This window comes from Sarcophilus harrisii, chromosome 6, assembly GCF_902635505.1.
Source record: "Sarcophilus harrisii chromosome 6, mSarHar1.11, whole genome shotgun sequence".
Lineage (NCBI taxonomy): Eukaryota > Metazoa > Chordata > Mammalia > Dasyuromorphia > Dasyuridae > Sarcophilus > Sarcophilus harrisii.
Genome location: NC_045431.1, coordinates 32,872,052 through 32,891,062, shown reverse-complemented (window position 1 = coordinate 32,891,062; position 19,011 = coordinate 32,872,052).

The following is a 19,011-nucleotide window of genomic DNA, read 5'->3' as shown; positions in this document are numbered from 1 at the left end:
TTATAGCAGTTAAAACACTATTGACTCAATTAGAAATTTCAGTGGCGTTCTGAGAAATAAACTGTCCTTCTTTCTCATTAAAAAAATATTATTTATATGAACCTCAACACTTCCCAAAAGTGTTTCCTGATTAATACTATTTGCTTTCCAACTTTCCAAAAACATCCAAGATTCCCTTAACTTTTATGGGCATATCAGTTTTAGGGGACTTTTTAATATTTATTTATGAGATGTAATTAGGGGCTACAATGGATAGAATGTGGATTTAGGAAGAATTTAAATCCAGCCTCTCAGACTTTTACTAGCTATATGATTCTGAGCAAAACTGAAGATATTAATAGCACCTATCTTACAGGTTTAATGTGAGAATCAAATGAGATAATATTTGTAAAGCATTTAGTGTGGTTCTGGCACATAGCAGCTACTTCATAAATGCTTCCTTCCTTCATATTTCCTTGAAGGTGCTAATGACATGTAATGATACAGAAGGCTGAAATTTTGACTTCTCTCTTCAATTTCTCTACTGCATTTGTGTTACACTCAGATCTGTTAGAGTATCAGCTGTCCATTGCCTACAGCTGTCTTTCCAGCTGCAGTGGGTGAAGTGAGGGAGGCCTATGCCAACCACATTAGCCATAGACACTAAATATTCCTGCACTTCCATCCTGACCAGCTGGCTAGTTTTCCCTCTCCCCCAACCTCTTAACATTCAGCACCAATTACTAAGCTGGTCTTCTCATAGACAGAATCATTTCTATAGGGAAAAGTTGCTGGGAAAGCTCAGCTGTGTGATAAGTATCTCAGAGATAACTAGGTACGGTTCAGAAGTTAGAGGGCATTTTTAATTGGACCAGATGCATGTTGTCAACTTTATTCTGTGGGAAAGCCTTAAAAGCACATAATGAGAGTGCCAGAAGGGAAAAACATAAACTGAAAAGATATTAATTTGGGCTGCAAGCTCCCATTCTCTTTTATGCCCCACTTTTCATACATTGGTTTTTCTCTAAATCAATGTTTCTTAACTCCTTTGTATACCGTCGACCACTTTTCCGAATGTATTTCTTTGTGTAAGATGAAATATATAAGATTACAAATGAATTCATTTCTTTTGAAATGGAGTTTGAGACATAACTTCATGAAACTCACTTTAAGAATATTTGCCCTAAAAGTATATCAGCAAATCAAAGGTACGACATGGAAGAAGAGAAGTAGTATATGGGCATCCTGAACTCAATGAGCATTGTGTCCAACATAGCCAAATAGAAAATGTGCCCAGTTTTTTTATACCACAGATTTAGTGGATAAAAAGTTAAATATGCATAATTATATTTATAGAGTGCTTGAAAGTTTACCAAGTGTTTTGTATGATATCTAGGCACTTTTATTTTTTAATTGTTATAAATTACATTATTTAATATCTGGAAGGATATTAGAGATGGCAGAGTCATATGAATCATAGGATCTTAGAGTTAAATCTAATAATAGGCACCCACTTTTGGGAGATGAGGAAATTAAATGACTGGCCCAAAGCCACATAACTTTAAGAGGTAGAATCAAGATTTGAAAAAAAAAAAAAAAAAGGTGTCTTCTGACTCCTGTTGTAAGTCAGACAATGACAATTGTCCCCCTGACAATGTCTTGGGGACCCAGTTTTCTTAGGAATATGAGATCCAGAAAGTTAAATCAATTTATCCAATGCCATGAAGGTAACTAGTGATTGTTGTTCTCTAATTCTCTGTCTTGAGTTTTCAGGTAGTTATTTATACATTTAAATAATTAAGTTTCAAGGTATACGGAGAAGACACAGGAAGGATATTCCTGGTAACTCAAACCATCATCACTACTTCCTTAAACACCATCTTGCCTCAAACTGTTAGAAATCATTTAGGACTCTGAGCCAGAGAGCCTAAGGTATATCAATGCTTCCCCAAACCATAAGATATGACTTTAATTCTAGCCCCCATAGCCATGAGAAGGGAGAAATAACTATGGAAAATGGGTCCACCTTCTTCATTATCATCAAAAACAAACTGCTAACCAGTTACTACCAATAAGTAGACACAAAGGGCCTGCAAAGGATATCTCTCTGCAAAACACTTGTCCTGCTTCTAGTCTAGGGCTGATGGCTAATACCCAGAGAAGTAACTCTTATGGAAGGGGCCCCAACAACTGTCAACCAACAGGGAAGGAAATCTAATAAGCAAGGCACCTAGAGGGAAACAGAAAACAAGATGTACCATGCAACTCAACCACCACGATCTTAATGTGCTATTATGTATGGAGTGGTAGGATTAAGAAGTAAGATAATATCAGCCAGGGAAAAGTAATTAGCAAAACAAACTTCTTGATCCTGAAGGGAAAAAAGGAAATTGATGAGAGAGGGAGATATAATTACAATATAGGGGGTTGTCTTAGGCGGCCTCTTAGACAATTAATGTCTAAATAAATTTAATGGAATAGAATATGAATTAACTAGCTTATTTTACCATAAACATTTGTTAAAGAGATGATTTCAGAAAATCCTGAGTACTATAAATGGATAGAGAGTAAAGTATTCAGAGCAACAACACAAGTGACATTAAAAAGAAAATCAACTTTATAAAACTGATCAATGCCAGGACTATCTATGTCTCCACAGTGCTATGACCAACTATGTCTCCAGAGGAACTCTGATGAATAATGTTACTAAGTTTCTGACAGTTTGGGTGCAATTCCTCTTTAAATTCATTTAGCTTAACTATGTTTATTGTCTTAAATATTTTGCTTTTCTCTTCCTTTTTTCTTTCTTTTTTTTTTTTGATTAGGAAAGGAGATTTGGGATTTTTAAATTCACAAAGGAGATACCAAAATAAAAATAAAAATAGATTTTCATTGTATTTTCCCCCATTTAATTCACAGAAGAGAACAGAGGGAAGCTGGTAAGGAAGCACAAACAGGAATATTTTGAAAGGAGCTTTCTTTGATAGCAAACAGTATGAAATAGAAATTTATAATTTCATTTAGAATCCTCTTTTTTGTGTTCTTCTCTATGTAGGGAAACTCCCTCTTTTTGGTGTTTAAATTCAGAGTAAATGAAAAGAAAAGAAACAGTGACAAAGAGACAAAGTTCTTTTTAAGGCATATCTGACTCTTCATGACCCTATGAATAATAGCATGGTAGGGTATTTTTCCTTTATTATTACTTAAAGTCTTTCAAAGTTCTTATTTATTGTTTCCATGATAGTATCTATCCATCTTATTATCTGTCAATCCTTCTTCCTATTGCCTAAATTTTTTTCCAGCATCAGGGTCTTTTTTAGTGAATGCCATTGTCTCATTATGCGGTCAAAATAATTAAGCAAAAGCTTTAATATTTTATTTTCCACTGAATAGGCTGAGTTAATTTCTCTATGTATTGACTTCTTTGATCCACTTACTATCTAAAAGACTCTCAAAATAAGCATCTCAATTCAAAAGCATAGATTTTGAGGCACTCAGCTTTTATAGTTCCACTCTGATATTTATACATTGCTACTAGAAAAACCATAATTTTGACTACATGGACCTTTTTCAGCAAGATGATATCTCTGGTTTTTAGTTTGCTACCCCAATTTGCCATAGCTTTCTTTCCAAAGAGCAAGCCTCTTTTAATTACATAGCTGCAGTCACTATCTTCTGTGATCTTTGAGTCCAAGAATCTGACACTGCTTCCATTTCATTTCCCTCTATTTGCCGGATAGTGATTGGACTAGTTGTCAAAATCAATTTTTTAATGGTAGGCTTCAACCCAGCTTTTACACTATCCTCTTTAACCCTTATCAATAGAATTACCTTCTCTTTGCTTTGTGACATCATGAAGGTATCATCTGCACATCTGAGATTGTTGACATTTCTCCCAGCAACCTTAATTCTAGCTTTGAACTCATCCAGCCTGGCATTTCACATGGTGTGTATTGCAAATAAGTTAAATAAAGTGATAATATACCGCCTTTTTGTAATTTTTTACAATTTTAAACCAATTAGTTGTTCTACATTCACTTTTAACTGTTGCTTCTTGACCCAGATGCAGAAATTGCTCAAAGAGCAATTTAGGTTGACGTGTGACGATATTGCCTAAATTTTAATTTTTTTTCAAAATTACACCTTGCAAAATTCTTACTCTACAACAAATCTTGCCAATCCCATACCATAATCCTTATGACTATACTCGCCAAAAAGTTTTATATTATTCTTATTTTTATTTTGAAGGCCTTCTTGGAGTTGCTACAACAAACCCTTAAATAAAGGAAACTAAAAATGTGATCATGGCTCAGTGACTAAAATGCCAGACTTGATGTTAGGAAGACAAGTTTTCTTGAATTCAAATCAGTCCTTAGACACTTGTTGTGTGACCATGGACAAGTCACTTAACCCCATTTGCCTCAGCTTCTTCATCAGTAAAAAGATCTGTAAAAGGAAATGCCAAACCATTCCAATATCCTCATGAAGCAAATCTCAATTGGGGTCACAAAGAGTCTGGACCAAAACCAATTGAACCATAACAACAAAATATATGTCTAAATGCATGTCTATGTATGTATCTATCTATCGCTCCTATCATTGTGGAGAGAGATTATGCATTTTAAATATACAGGGATAGTGCTTCCTTTGTTTCTTTGAGGAGTAATGAAATTGTCTTTTCAAGAAGCTCTTGAATAAATTTTACCTTTCTGCCCTACATAGGCTGGTTTTGATTAATTGGAGTGACTAATGTAACCCTCACTGTTTCTGAGATGATAGAAAGACCAGGAGTCATAGGACTGAGTTCATTCTAACTCAAGTGTAGGAAACCGAATATTTATTTTGATAAATATAAAATTTTCTGCTGTTTCTGAGTGTATCCTAAAACAGAATTAGATTTTCTTACAAAAAAAACAGCTTTGGTAAAGAACATTCCCTCCTGAGTGTAATAAAAAGAAAATAAAAACAGTTGAATAACTAATTTCAGGGGAGACTTTTCAGAAGTGATAAAATAAGGAGTAATCAATGCAATCATCCATCTTGAGAGAGACTGGCTTGTACATATCCAGGCTTTATGAATTTTGGCACTGTTCTGTGTATTGTATGGAACTGTTGGCATATTAAAATCTGTAGGGGGATTGAGTTCTGAATGATGTTCATTTCTTTGTCTGCCCTCCACCAGAGCAGAAATTCAAAAGCCTCCTCAGGATATTTTGATTTGATTCCTTTGAACATGTTTACTGATCCACTGCCAGAAGAACTAGCCACACAGAATGTGTTTGAAAGCATCCTATTGCAAAAGATAAAAGTATTTCTCAACTTTTCTGTATCTACAAACAAAAAACAGAGGACCTGGAATTGAAGAAAGCTAGTAAGGATTTTGACAAATTTAATTCCTGTCTAAACCAACTCGGCAGCATCACTCCTATTTGAAAGCACAAAGTGGACATTTTAAATATTATAATGCTATGGAATCTTAAATGAATTGAAAATTATTTAATCAATTAAATAATGAATGACTTTATAAGACCTAGAGAATAGTCCATTTGTTGCAATGGGTTATTGTAATTTCTAAAATATTATTTTAATGATAACTGCAGAACAAAAACCCTAGCGACAGGGTATGTGGTATGGGTCAATAAAAGAAATTTATACTGTGAATGCATCCTATGAAATCATCACCTTTCAGAAATAAGTAGGGTGGTTGAAAAAATAACAAAGAGAACTTTGCTAAGTTTAGATGCCATATCAAACACAAAGGCAATTATTATGCTTACTTAAAGAATTATATAATAGAAATATTTTACTTATAGAAAAAATCTTATTCTTAGAATTCTGATTTCTTAGAAGACATGCTAAATGTTTACTTCCTACATTTTGTGAGCCAGAAAATTCCTCATTTTACCTTATGCTAAACATGTATTATGACACTGAGGAATATAGACCCCTTAAAGATATTTCATTCAAATAGAGGAGAGATTCTACTTGCCCCAGATGACAACATTTTTTTTAGATCCTTCAAAATCATGTAGCACAACTTGATTATATCACATTTGATTCCTCAGTTGATGGACATTTTCTCCTTTTCCAGTTCTTTGTCACCACAAAGAGAGTGGCTATAAATATTTTAGAACATATAAGTTCTTTTCCTTTTTCCCTGACTTCCTTGAGAAATAGACCTAATAGTGTTATTACTAGGTCAAAGGAAAACACAGCTCTTTGGGCATAAGTCCAGATTGTTCTCCAAAATGGATAGATCAGTTCCCAGTTCTATCAATAATGTATTAGTATCCTCAAGGACCAGTTCTAAAAATGTTATGATACTTGTGGATTAGAAATTTATTTCTCTCTTTTACAGAATTTATAATTGGAGTCACAAAGGAAAACTGATAACTCAAATCCAGAAGGTCTCTTTTGCTCTGATTTGGAAATTTATTAAGGGACCATTCTTCCAACTTTTTGCACACACCATTTCTTTTTTATCTTGCATATCCCAATATTAATTGCTTCCTATTTTAAAAAAATTTAATCTCCTAAATTTGCTTAGAAAATTTTCCCCATCTCCAAAAATTATAATACAATTATATGTATCTATCTAGGCCTAAAATAGAAAAAAAAATTACAGAACTGTCACAGTATAATAGAATTTCATATCCCATTATGTTAATATGACAAATGTGCACTGAAAGATAATATCTCAATGTCATTTAAGCAATCATAGGGCTCAAGATGTCAAACATAAACTTAAGAGCTGTGGCAAGAACTAACACATTATTTACCATCCCAAATTCCTAAAATTTCAGGAAGCAAGCAAAGCTTGTGAAATATTATAAATACATGTTTACAGGAAGTAACTTTCCTATATACAAAGGGAAAAGGTAGGAAACCATCTTTGGTTTTCTTCATTTCCCAAATTACAATTATGAGCTATTAGAACTTACAGCTAACCTTCTAGACAGTCAATTGAATTCCATCTTGAGATGCAAATCATCCTGTGTCAAACTTCTTGAGATTTTGTATACATATAGTTTTCTATATGATCTTTTTTTTTTCTGTCATGGAACAATCAACAAGCATTTATTCCATAATGATGATTCACTACCAAATCATAAGTTTTGCCTGCTAAATATGGGAAACATAAGAATTAGAACCTGATAAATTTGTCAATTTTTATGTAAGAAAAATCTTAAAAAACAGTACAAATTCATTTACCACATAAATGGCCACAGCTAATTGGGATTGTAAAAAAGTGATAACTAATAATAATACATGACATTTACATAGTATTTTAAGTTTTGTAAGTATCTTGTCCAAGTGCCATGCATGCAATTGAATCAGGAGTTGCATATAATAGAATAAAATAAAGAAAAATAGTACAAGGTAGTTAGCTAAAACCATTTAAAGGAAGAAAAATAATTACTCAATCAATTCAGCGGTAGAGAGTAGATCATGATAGGATTTACGGTTATGAAAGTGGTGTCCTTGTACTTGACAATGAAAAGAAGAAAAACTTCAGCTGACAAAGATGAGACGGTACTGTATTCTACATGTGAAGGATTGAGCTATGTGTATGTGGTATGTGGAGAGGCAGGAATACATACAGATTGTTGAAAGTACAGGAAGGTGAATTAAGAATAGAAAGTTAAATATCATCGAGATAATGGAAGGTGAAAGTTTCTGTTTTATTTTATAACAATAAAGTCTCTGAATATATTTGAATCATTTTTATAACTTTAAATTGTTTTGATTTCTTCTTCTGAAAACCACCTGTTCATATCCTTTGACCATTTATCAATTGGGAAATGGCTCATATATTTGACAAAGTTCTTTTTTATATTTGAGAGATATATTTGAGAGAGAAGTCTTAACTTGAGAAACTGTCTATAAAATTTCCTGCAGTTTTTTTTTTTTTTTGCTTTCTTTCTGATCTTAGCTACCTTTATTGTTTTTAAACAAAAACTTGTTGATTTGATGTACTTAAAAATCATTCATTTTACACCTAACTCTGGTCTCTCTTGTTTATTTATAAATCATTCATGTATTCATAAGTTTGATAAGTAACATGTTCTGTGTTCTTCAAATTTTCTTTTAATATCTCTTAATATCTAGGCCAGGCATCAATTTTGACCTTAATTTGATAAACAGATATTGCTTTATACCAAATTTTTACAGAGAGCATTTTGGTTTTCTAAAAAAGTATTTTTAATCAAATAATGAATTCTTATCCCCCAAACATAAGTGTTTATGCTTGTCAAACACAAAGTTATTATATTTATTAGCTTTTATAATTTTTATATCTATTCTGTCCCATTGAAATTCCAAATTGCTTTCCAAAATAGTTGTAACTTCTGTACAGGTCTATCAGCAGAGATTTATTATGCTCCTAAAACATTAAACTAATTGAATCTTACCACTTTTTGTCATCTTTGATGATTTTCAGGGTCTAAGGTAAAAACTCAGGATTGTTTTGATTTGCATTTATTATATTGTTAGTGATTTGAAGCATTCTTTCATATGTTTTTAATCATTTGTAAGTGTAAGAAATATATTTTTCATAACCTTCATTTCTATATTGGGTAATAGTTTTTTTGGAATATATACATATATACATGTGTTGATTATTTACATATGTGTATATATAACATCTTGAGAATCAAACTCTTATCTATCAAATGAGTTATTCATAAAGAACTTAGTTCATGGAACACATTAGATTCTTAATAAATGATTGTTTCCTTCCAATGTTATGAGAGATATACAATAAAAAGTTATAGTTCCTCCATTTGGCCTCTTTCCTTATTCTCTTTAGTTGATTAATTTTGTTTATACAGATTTTTTTAATTTCATGTAAATCATATTTATCTAGTATATCTCTGTAATTGTCTCCATTTCTTGCTAGTTAATATATATATATATATATATATATATATATATATATATATATATATAACATATATTGTATTAACTCTATATAACTCCCTGTAACTCTATTCTATTTTTGTAGTATGAATTTTAAAATTAAATTCACATATGTTTAGAATGAATTGTAAAAAATTGTGTAAAGTGTTAATTTAAGCCTATTTTCTGCCAGAGTGGTTTTTAATTTTCCTCTTTTTTCATTCAGAAAAGTTTTTTTTTTTCCTAATTCATCCAATTTTTCAAGAATAGGATTAAGTTCCATTGTTTCTAATAATCTATCTCTCTATTTTAAACCAATACCAAATAATGCCATTGGTTTCTGCTTGATATTACAGTTTGAAGTCTGAACTTTTTTTTATTCTACCTTCATCTCTGCTTCATTTCATATTTAGGTCATGTATCCATTTTGAGCTTGTCTTTTCTATAGTGATAGATGTTGACCTAAACCAAATTTCTGCCAGATATTCTCAACAATTTTTGTCTCAACAATTTTTTTTAAGGAGAGCATCCTTACCTCAATATTGAGGTCTTTGAGTGTGCTGAATCCTAGGCTACTAGGTTTGTTTGCTTTGATATATTATGTACCTAATATTTTCTAATAATTGGCAGCTCTATTTTTCTATTTCATAAAATCAATACTAAATTGTTTACCTCATGGTATAAATTTAGCCTTGTCATAGCATATAATATTTTTAATATGCTAGTATATGTAGCCTCTTATGATAACAATTTGTTTATCATGTTTGTTTCAGTGTTTATAAAAGTTATCACCCTATACTTTTTATTTCACTTATAATTATCCCTGACTTGGATATCAAGATCACATGATACCACATAAATAATTTCATACTTCCTTATAAGAATAGAAAATGTTACCAGGAGACTTCTGATAGGTTTTTTTTTTTTTCTTACAGCTTGACAGCTGATCTTTGTAAGTTACTATCTAAAAGTTTTCTTCCCTACCTTACCATAGAGTGGCTTACTAATTGTTATATCACCATGAATGGTAGCAGAATAGCATTTGACTGTGAAAAGACTATATGCCCCTATAATAACACATAGTAGCAGAGCATATGCAATATCCATGAGACAAGGAGACACGCAACAGAGAACAGAAAAAAAATGATTGCCAGTGGAGATAACACAAAAACCAGAAGGAATGATTTGTTGTAGAATATACAGAAATAAAGGAAAGAAGGGAAAAGGAAAGGAGGATAATAGAAATCATGAAATGCCTTCTATATGTCAGGAACTGTGCTTTACAAATAGCACCTCATTTTATCTTCATATCAAATATGTAAGATAGGTTTTATGATTACCCCCATTTCACAGATGAAGAAACTATGGCAGGCAAGAAATTAAATATGACTTTCCCAGAATCACACAATTTGTCTAAATCTAGATTTGAACTCAGGCAAAGATGCAACACTTAGAAGAAATGAGATAACACACAATAAAATAACATTACCAGAAGACAATAGTGTATTTGCATTATTGCAGGTATGAATTGTAGCAGTGAAATATATTCTACATATATTTTCCCTGGACATATCTTTCAACAGCACGTAATATATAATTTATCATCCCGGCTCACAATAACTTACCTACACTAATGCTCTCTATATATGCCCTATAGTCATGTGTTCTTTTCACTAGTGGTTTAATAAGATATGAAAAATTATGTGCCATATGTACATAAGTCTTCTTATCTCTTATTTTACTATTCAATGCCTTTTGCTTTGAACTACCATATCGTCTGATCTGATAAAAATAAATGCATTGATGAGGGCTCATGAGCTATAGTTTTCAGGACATACCAATGGACAAAGTCCCTCAGAGCTTTGAGAGTTCTCTGATGAATATTATAAAAGGGAGCCAAATATAAACACATTAAAATTAGATGCTTGTGGAGTATCATAAGGCAATCTATGAGTCTCTTTAAGTTGTTAATTTCTTTCTTCCTTATAAATACAAATAAAATACACACTGAATCTAAAGAAAGAAAGTTGGGAGGAAAACCTAATTGCTGACTGACCAATAAATGTCTGTAGGCTTTACACAAACTAGAATTATGAGCCAAATCTGACAAGCTGAAAATTTAAAAAACATAAATGTAAAGTCCTATATTTAGGTTTTTTTAAAATAAATTTCACAAGTACAATACGTCTATGTGTGCTTCTTTTGGAGGATGGTTTAATAACAGTTCATTAGAAAAACAGTATAAAGGATTTTAGTAAATGTCATCTTGAATATGAGTTAACTGTACAACATGGATGCCAAAAAATAGTTCTAGGGGGAAAACATTTAAGGTAGATTTTTTTAATGAAAAGCTATCAGAGACATAAAGCATTTCATATAAGGAATAGTTAAAACAAATGAGAATATTTAATCTCAAGAATAAAAGACCTGAGTAGGATGTGACATTTGATTATTTTATTCAAATAATTGTAAGGTGGATGGAAAGGATGTTGGAAAAATGGAAAGATATTCAAATAATTGTAAGGTGGATGGAAATAATTGTAAGGTGGAAGGAGACATCCTGACTGTTGTTGAAGACAGTACATGTAACGTTATGGGAATGACAATTAAAATTACTGATAAAAAGAAATAGGCTACCTAGCAATATCATGTATTTCCTATAAATGAAAAGCTTTAAACAGGAGCTTGATTACTCATCATGTCCATAAAAGGAATTATTTCACTCCTTCATCTTCATGTCTTTTGAAATGCCAATCTATAATCTATATAATCTATAATCTAAATTTCTAGGATTCCAGTGAAGGGATGAATGAATGAATAACATAATTTATTATGTTTTATGTATTATGTATTAAGCATTTGCTATGTCTAAAGCATTGGAGACAGAATGTAAAAGAAAGTCTCTGTTCTCAAAAAGCTCACATTTTAATTGGGAAGACAGTACAATAGAGAGGGTTTCCTCTGGAAATCAGTTACAGGTGCCATGGTCATTAGGATGCAGCTGGAAATCAGATGGTAATACTTCTCTGATGTAATTTGCACTAAATTCTGACAATGTTAAGGCTTTGGGGGACAAGAATTTCCCTTTATGGATCATCACTAGTTATGGCTGTTGAACTTGTAAGAGAAGTTTTCAAGCTTCATCTCCATAGGTTTCTCAGAGTGATGGCAGAAAACACTTTGAGTAAGAGCTGTACAATTCCCAAGGTCTTGGGGTTCAGGGTTCTTTCTATCAGGGCTTGAGGGAAGGTATTGATTCAGATGTCATTGATGGTTTGCCTTGTCTTATCTGCTATGTGAGTGAGAGTTCACTATCAGTTGAGATGGCCAGCCCTGTCTCCACAGGAACAACTTTCCCAAATAATGATTGGTTTTGAATAGAAATAAAGATATGGTAGTTGTTGCTGCTTCCAAGGCTTTGGGGCTTAACTGCTTTTTTCGGTAGCTTATCAGCAGTTGTTTCTGGAGATGAAAAAGAAGATGAGCCCTATCTTCACAATAGTCTCTCCCTTCAATAATAGCTGGGGGGGTTGTTCTGTAAGCTAGAATAATAATTTATTATTAATAATACCTTAAATTGTTGTGTCATCTTTTATGTAGCACTTACAAACTTTAGTGCCAGGTGACCTAATTTCCTCCCTTTTGTCATTTTGTTTTGTTTTACTTAACTCTTCTGTTTATTTTTACCTCCAAGGAAACTAAGGGTGACAGAGTTTATGCCAGATAGGTATAGATAGTTTCCTTGTGTGTGCATGTTTATGTTATGCAGTGGGTGAGCTCACAATTTACAAATCCTATGATAAATATTTTAAGAGTGTGGATATTTGCTCCTTATGATGATTGAATATACAGCATAACTTTGGCTTTTATCTAAACCTTTTAGGTATTACTTTAATGCTATAGTATGATATAATATTATTTATTGAAAACACATTTTATTCTAACGACAGCACAAAATGTATTTTTAAAAGTTTGTTCTTACAAAAGTCTTTCCCAAGGTTATGGGTCCATCGTTACAAAAAATAGCATGACTAACAAAATCAAAGCTTTTCGACAAAATTATGCCACTTGATTAGAGTTGAAAATGTAGCATTCACATTAATTTCAAATAATTGTATTTCTGATTATGAATGTTAATGTAGAAAAGACCAATCTAATGAATTATTCTTTCTAAATATTTCTTTAACTATTTTATTTTTAAATTTCTCAGTTATTCATTTTGAAAAGTCAGATGTTGCTTTTGTTAGTAATATTAGTTTTTATCAACAGTAAATATGACATTGTATATGTGTGGTTCATAGTAATAGACAAGCAATGGATAGTGCCATACATTTTCAGCTATCATATGAAAATCAATAATTATATTCAAAGGTACATTTTTCAGTGTACTCATAATAGATTGTCACTGCTATATGGCCCATGAATGATATATCTGGTCTATGTGAAGCATATAGCCAAGCATTCAACCAGGCTATGTTATAAGAGAAAAAGGAATTACACACAACGTACACACGTGTGTGAATGTTTATATACACACATGTGTGTATGTCTGTTTTCTGAGTTTATACTGCTTATTCTTAAGTTCCTATCTTTGGATTTTGTTTTTGTTTTGTGAAATATAATAAAGTCACATTGCTAATAGTTAGAAGAGGGTTTTACATATATGTGTGTTTATATGTATGTGTGTATGTATAATTGATTTTTGATGGTATTTTTTTGAGTTCTAAAATCTGCCCTTGCCTCTAGGCCTTTCAATATTTACTATGAAGCCAAGCAATATGATATCAGTCTTATCTTAATTATCAATATATATGCAATCATCATGTTCAAAAGATATTTCCATTTTTTCCACTAAAAATCAAGAAAAATAAAGAGACAATTATGCTTGAAATTGCATTTAAGTCATCAGTTCTCTCTCTAGAGATTGATAGTCTTTTTCATCATTAGTCCTTCAGATCTGTCTTGGATTATTATATTCATTAAGGTCAGTCTAGAAGAGGAGTTTTTAGCAACTTTGGTGACACCTGGAATTTGATCCTAATATCACAAAAGATCAAAGATTTCAAGCTAGTAGTCATCTTAGAGGTTAGTTAATCCAACTTCTTCATTTTAAGACATAGAAATTGAACCCAAAGAGAGTAAGTGACATTCATATAACTAAAAAAAAAAAATCTGCATTGGGGAATCAGACCAATATTCTTCCGATTCAAAGTTCAGCATTCTGTTAGAATGCGGTTAACACTTTAGATGGTACCCTCTCTGAGGATCTGAGTGTTATAATTGGCTTATTCATTAGAGCTGGGATATCAATTGTGGATAATTGGTTTTAACTGACCTAGACTGTGGGAAAATTGTAAATGTTTCCTACTATTTTCATTTCTTTTACTGTATGAACTCTTTAAAATTAAAAAAAATCATTTTGGTGATAGAAATGGAGACTTCTCCATTAATAATGCAGCTAGTAGATCAAATGAAAGATAAGCATAGGAGATACACACACACACACACACACACACACACATATATATATATATATATATATCCACACTTCATAAATAATCTCATGCCAGTAACCCTCCAAACCAAAATGTTCATTTCATTAGTAGCTCTTTTGCTGTTCTCTCCTGATGTCAAAAAATTTGAAATTCACATTCCTTTCTACTTCAAAATATTTGCCATTAAACATACACACACCTATATACACATATATGAGGCTTTATCTCTCTATATATGTGCATGCATATAATATGTAAATATAAATATATACATATAAGTATATATGCAAATAATTTATATGCACATATATAAATATGTGTGTATGTATGTATGCACTTTTGATTAGATGGTGGAAATAAATAGTCCTCAGTCAATCTATTAGGTATTAGACTCTGGTTTTATTTCCCTAAATTAGTGTTAGAATGTTTATCAGGAGATATGGTTTCAAATTTTGACTTTGCCAGATATGAAATATTAAGCCAAATGATTCAATTTTACATCCTTGTGTATATAGTTGCCTATATAAAATTTTCTATAATTCCTCTCTAATATTTATAGGTGAACTACATTTTAGTGTAGACTAAAAACAAGAGGGCAAAAGCTTAAACTGTTTTTAGAATATTTATTTCTAAGATATGAAGATTTAAACCTAGAAACACCTATTCTATCAACCATCGACAGAATTGCCTTAATGGTACAATGAATGAAATGAAGTTGTGTCTTAAAGCATGGATAAAAATAGTCAAAGGCTATTCTGGCAAAGACCAGAGATCCATGGAATACTGGTTATCCTTGGCAATATTATAACAAGGAGTTAATTTTTAACTATATAAATATGGTTTGTGTATATAGGAAACATGTATTTGTATAACACAGAGGAACTGAATAACTTTTATATCTAAATTAGCAGAAATTGGTTTTCACAAAAGAAAATTTCTCTAATGAGTCAAAGAGATGACTTTCATAAATATGACAGGATCATTTTGGTTCAAGATGGCTTTTTTTGTGAGAGGATAGGTTACCAAGTGATCTGCCTACAGATTGAAATATTGATGAGAATAAATTTTCTCATCCTTGGAAGCACCAAGTCTGAATTTTAGGAAGAGGAAATATGAATAGAAGCCTGTCTGCTATTTAATCATAATTAGTAGTGAGACTTTGGGGGTTTTTCTTTTGCTTTTTCTCTATTTCCTCTCACTTGGTCATAAAAACAATAATCTTCAGGTGCTGTCACTACTCTATTACTTAGTTGGTGCAATGAAAGGCAGAATATTTTTTGGTTCTTTATGTCTACTCCATCCTGGATCACTTATCTTCTGAAAGAAAAAGCAGAGGGAACTTAATCATTCATTAAATTATTCAATGGGCATCAAGGAAAAGAAAAATATTACTCAGGTGGCAAAGAAGTTGACATTAGGCTTTTTTTTAATATAATTTTATTTATTATTTATAAAAACATATTTTGAAATAGTGTCATCGTAAGCACAACTAGGAAATATTACCATTGTTACTGAAATAATTTGTGTTCTCTATTGATAGCCCATTCTTAAGGACTCTATTTCCATTATATGTCATTTTTGATAGATACACGAGTGTGGGATTGCCATGATAAATAATGAGCTTGGAGGACCTCAATTCATATTGTATTTGTATGTTTATTATTAGCTTATGTATATAACATAAGCTAATAATAATATATATAGTGACTATTAAATACATTTGCCTCTCTTTCTTTAGTATTGTTATTGCTAATTGCATTGTCATTTTATGAATTTCATCTCTCCTATTCAATTCACCATTTATTTAGCATCTACTATGTATTAGATACTCAAGGGAATTTTATTTCCTTATAAGACCCTGTGAATGTTATTCCTGGAAAGAACTGGATTTTAATGGATTCAGTAAGAGATGGTTTAACACACAAGTATGGAGCTAATAAGTACCCTACCCTTTCTAGTATATATAACAAAATAACTTGAAAAAAAAAAGAAAATTTCAATACATTGGCAGTACTGAATCCTCCTTATAAAATCAACTTAACTTAAGAATGATCCCCTGGTTATATATGAAAACTTTATAATTAGAAACAAAGACAAACATGTACTTGATTATCTTTTCATAATAACTACTAACTGTGTTTATGAGCAATAAAGCCTTGCTATTAAGGGCAAAACTTATCAAATGATTGAGAAAAAGCTCATATTTGAAGATTCAATGGACTGAATCTAAGCAAGTGGCAACAGTTTGAGCAATGAAGAATTTCAAGCCTCATTTATCCTGAGACAGAGTTTGCTAGTAGTTTATAAAATAAATGTAACAACGAAAGACACAAAGGAGATCCATTTCAGGTTGAACATCAAACTCAGCACCCAGAAGACAAGAAAAGAAAAACTAGATGATAAAGTTACTCTTGAAAAGTATTTTAAAATAATATTCATCAAGCTTACAAATTGGAAATATGTACTAAATGATGCATGGTGAACAAAATACATAAAGATTTCTTGACTTTAAAAAGTTTGTACTCCACTGGTGGTAGGGGAGAAGTGTGGTTATGACATGGGCACATATTGTTTAATAGAAATTGATAAAAGTTGATTGGACAAATTGTGAAAATCTTTATTCTGAATGTTATACTTCAATTGAGTCTTGGAGAAAGTTAAGAACTCTAAAAATAAAAATGAAAAAGAAGTCCATCCCACATTATAGATGGTTTATCCAAATACAAAAATATGGATAATTTAAAATACATCTCTAGAAACAGTTGCCAGTGGATTTTTCCTGATATATTGAGGATATGAGGATAGGTAATATGAAACACAGATTAAAAAGATAGGATACAATCAGACTGACACCAAAAATGTCACTCTTGATGGTTTGTCTTCTAAATCATGAGCAATATGGAATAATAAATGGATTTTGAGGAAGGGTGTTCATCCCTGTTCCACCCCCCCAACTAAAAATGTCTTCTTTAGCTGTTTGGAAGGGGGGATTCAATAAGGGAGGGAAGAGAAGCAGGAATATCAAAAAATAAACTATTGAAATAGTGCAGGTGATAAATCATTTGCACCTGAACTCAGGAAGTAGCTTGTATAGATGGAGAGAAGAAAAGTGCAAGAATTTTATAGAGGTTAGCTGATTTGAGGTCTAAGATCAAAGGGGTATTCAAAATTGTTCCTGATCTTGGTTACTAAATGACTAGGTGAATGGTCAATGACCAGTTTTAGAAAGAGTTATAGAAGTTTAAAAGTGACACAGAGTTAAGCAGAAAGATCATACGTTTGATTCTGGATATGTTGAGTTCGAATGACTAATAGGACAACTGAAAGGAGATGTTCAGGAAGGAGTTAAAGAAATGAATCTAAAATTTAGGAGAGATGAAAATTGGATGCAAAAGTTAGGAACTTGTGTGTAGAAATATGCTAATGTTGATACACATATATGTATCAACAACCATTAAAAATATCTTATAATGTAGCTTTAGAAGGGAATTACATTCAATAAATGGAAATATAGAAAATAAAATGTATGATTATTAGTTATATCTGTGGTTGTCTTATGTTAAAGTAAGTGATTAACAGGCATTTATTGAGTATCTACTCTGTTTAGCCTGAGGACTCCTGAGTTACAAGATGGAAGATCATCCTTTACTCTGCTTCTTATATTTGGTCCTGTAGGCAAGGCTAGATTCAGTGGCAGGGAAAATTGCTGCTTATTGAATGAATAGAACAGCTGCCAGAAATACCACATTTTGTTCTCTCTGAGTGTTTTCCAAGGTAGCTTTCATTAGATTTCTTCCAAATTGAATCCCAAGTAATAAGCAGAAGAAGAAAATTTGGAGAAGAGAGCAATAAAAATCTGTAGGGGAAATATAAGGAATATTACAATAATGATCTCTGACACCTTAATAGCATTTTAAGATTTACAAAGTACTTTAGAGATATTATTTGATTTATCACTTACAGCCCTATAAAGTAGATAAAGCAAGTATAATTTATTATGATTTTTGTGATGAAGAAACTGAGGCTCAAAAAGTATGACTTGTCTGAGAACAGTACATAGAAGACAGAAAACTCAAATTGAGGATTTCTCCCTCCAATTTTAGTACCTTTTCTACCACCTAAGATAGGCATATGGTGTCAGAGACAGAACAAAAAAGGGGAGAAGATCAAAATTAATATATATTTAGTTGAATAAAAGAGAAGCTAGATGATTGTAAAATTCAAACCATAAGAAAGGAGAAAATTGGTAATTATTTTAGTGATACCCACACAAATATATATATATATATATATATATATATATAGTATATATATATATACATATATATAATAAATATATGTATGTGTAAAATACATGTGTATATACATACATATGACAATGATTGCTTTTGTTTGATTGTTTTAGTCATGTCTGAATCTTTGTTGATCCACTTTGGCATTTACTACCACTGTAGTGGTTTGTCACTTCCTTCTCCAGCTCATTTTACAAATGAGGAAACTGAGGCAAGGAGAGTTAAATGACTTTCACAGGTCACATACCCTGTAGGTTTCTGGGGCCAGCTTTGAATTTATGAAGATGAGTCTAATTCCAAGCCCAAACTGCTACCCACTGTACCACCCAGCTGCCCTAGAATGATGA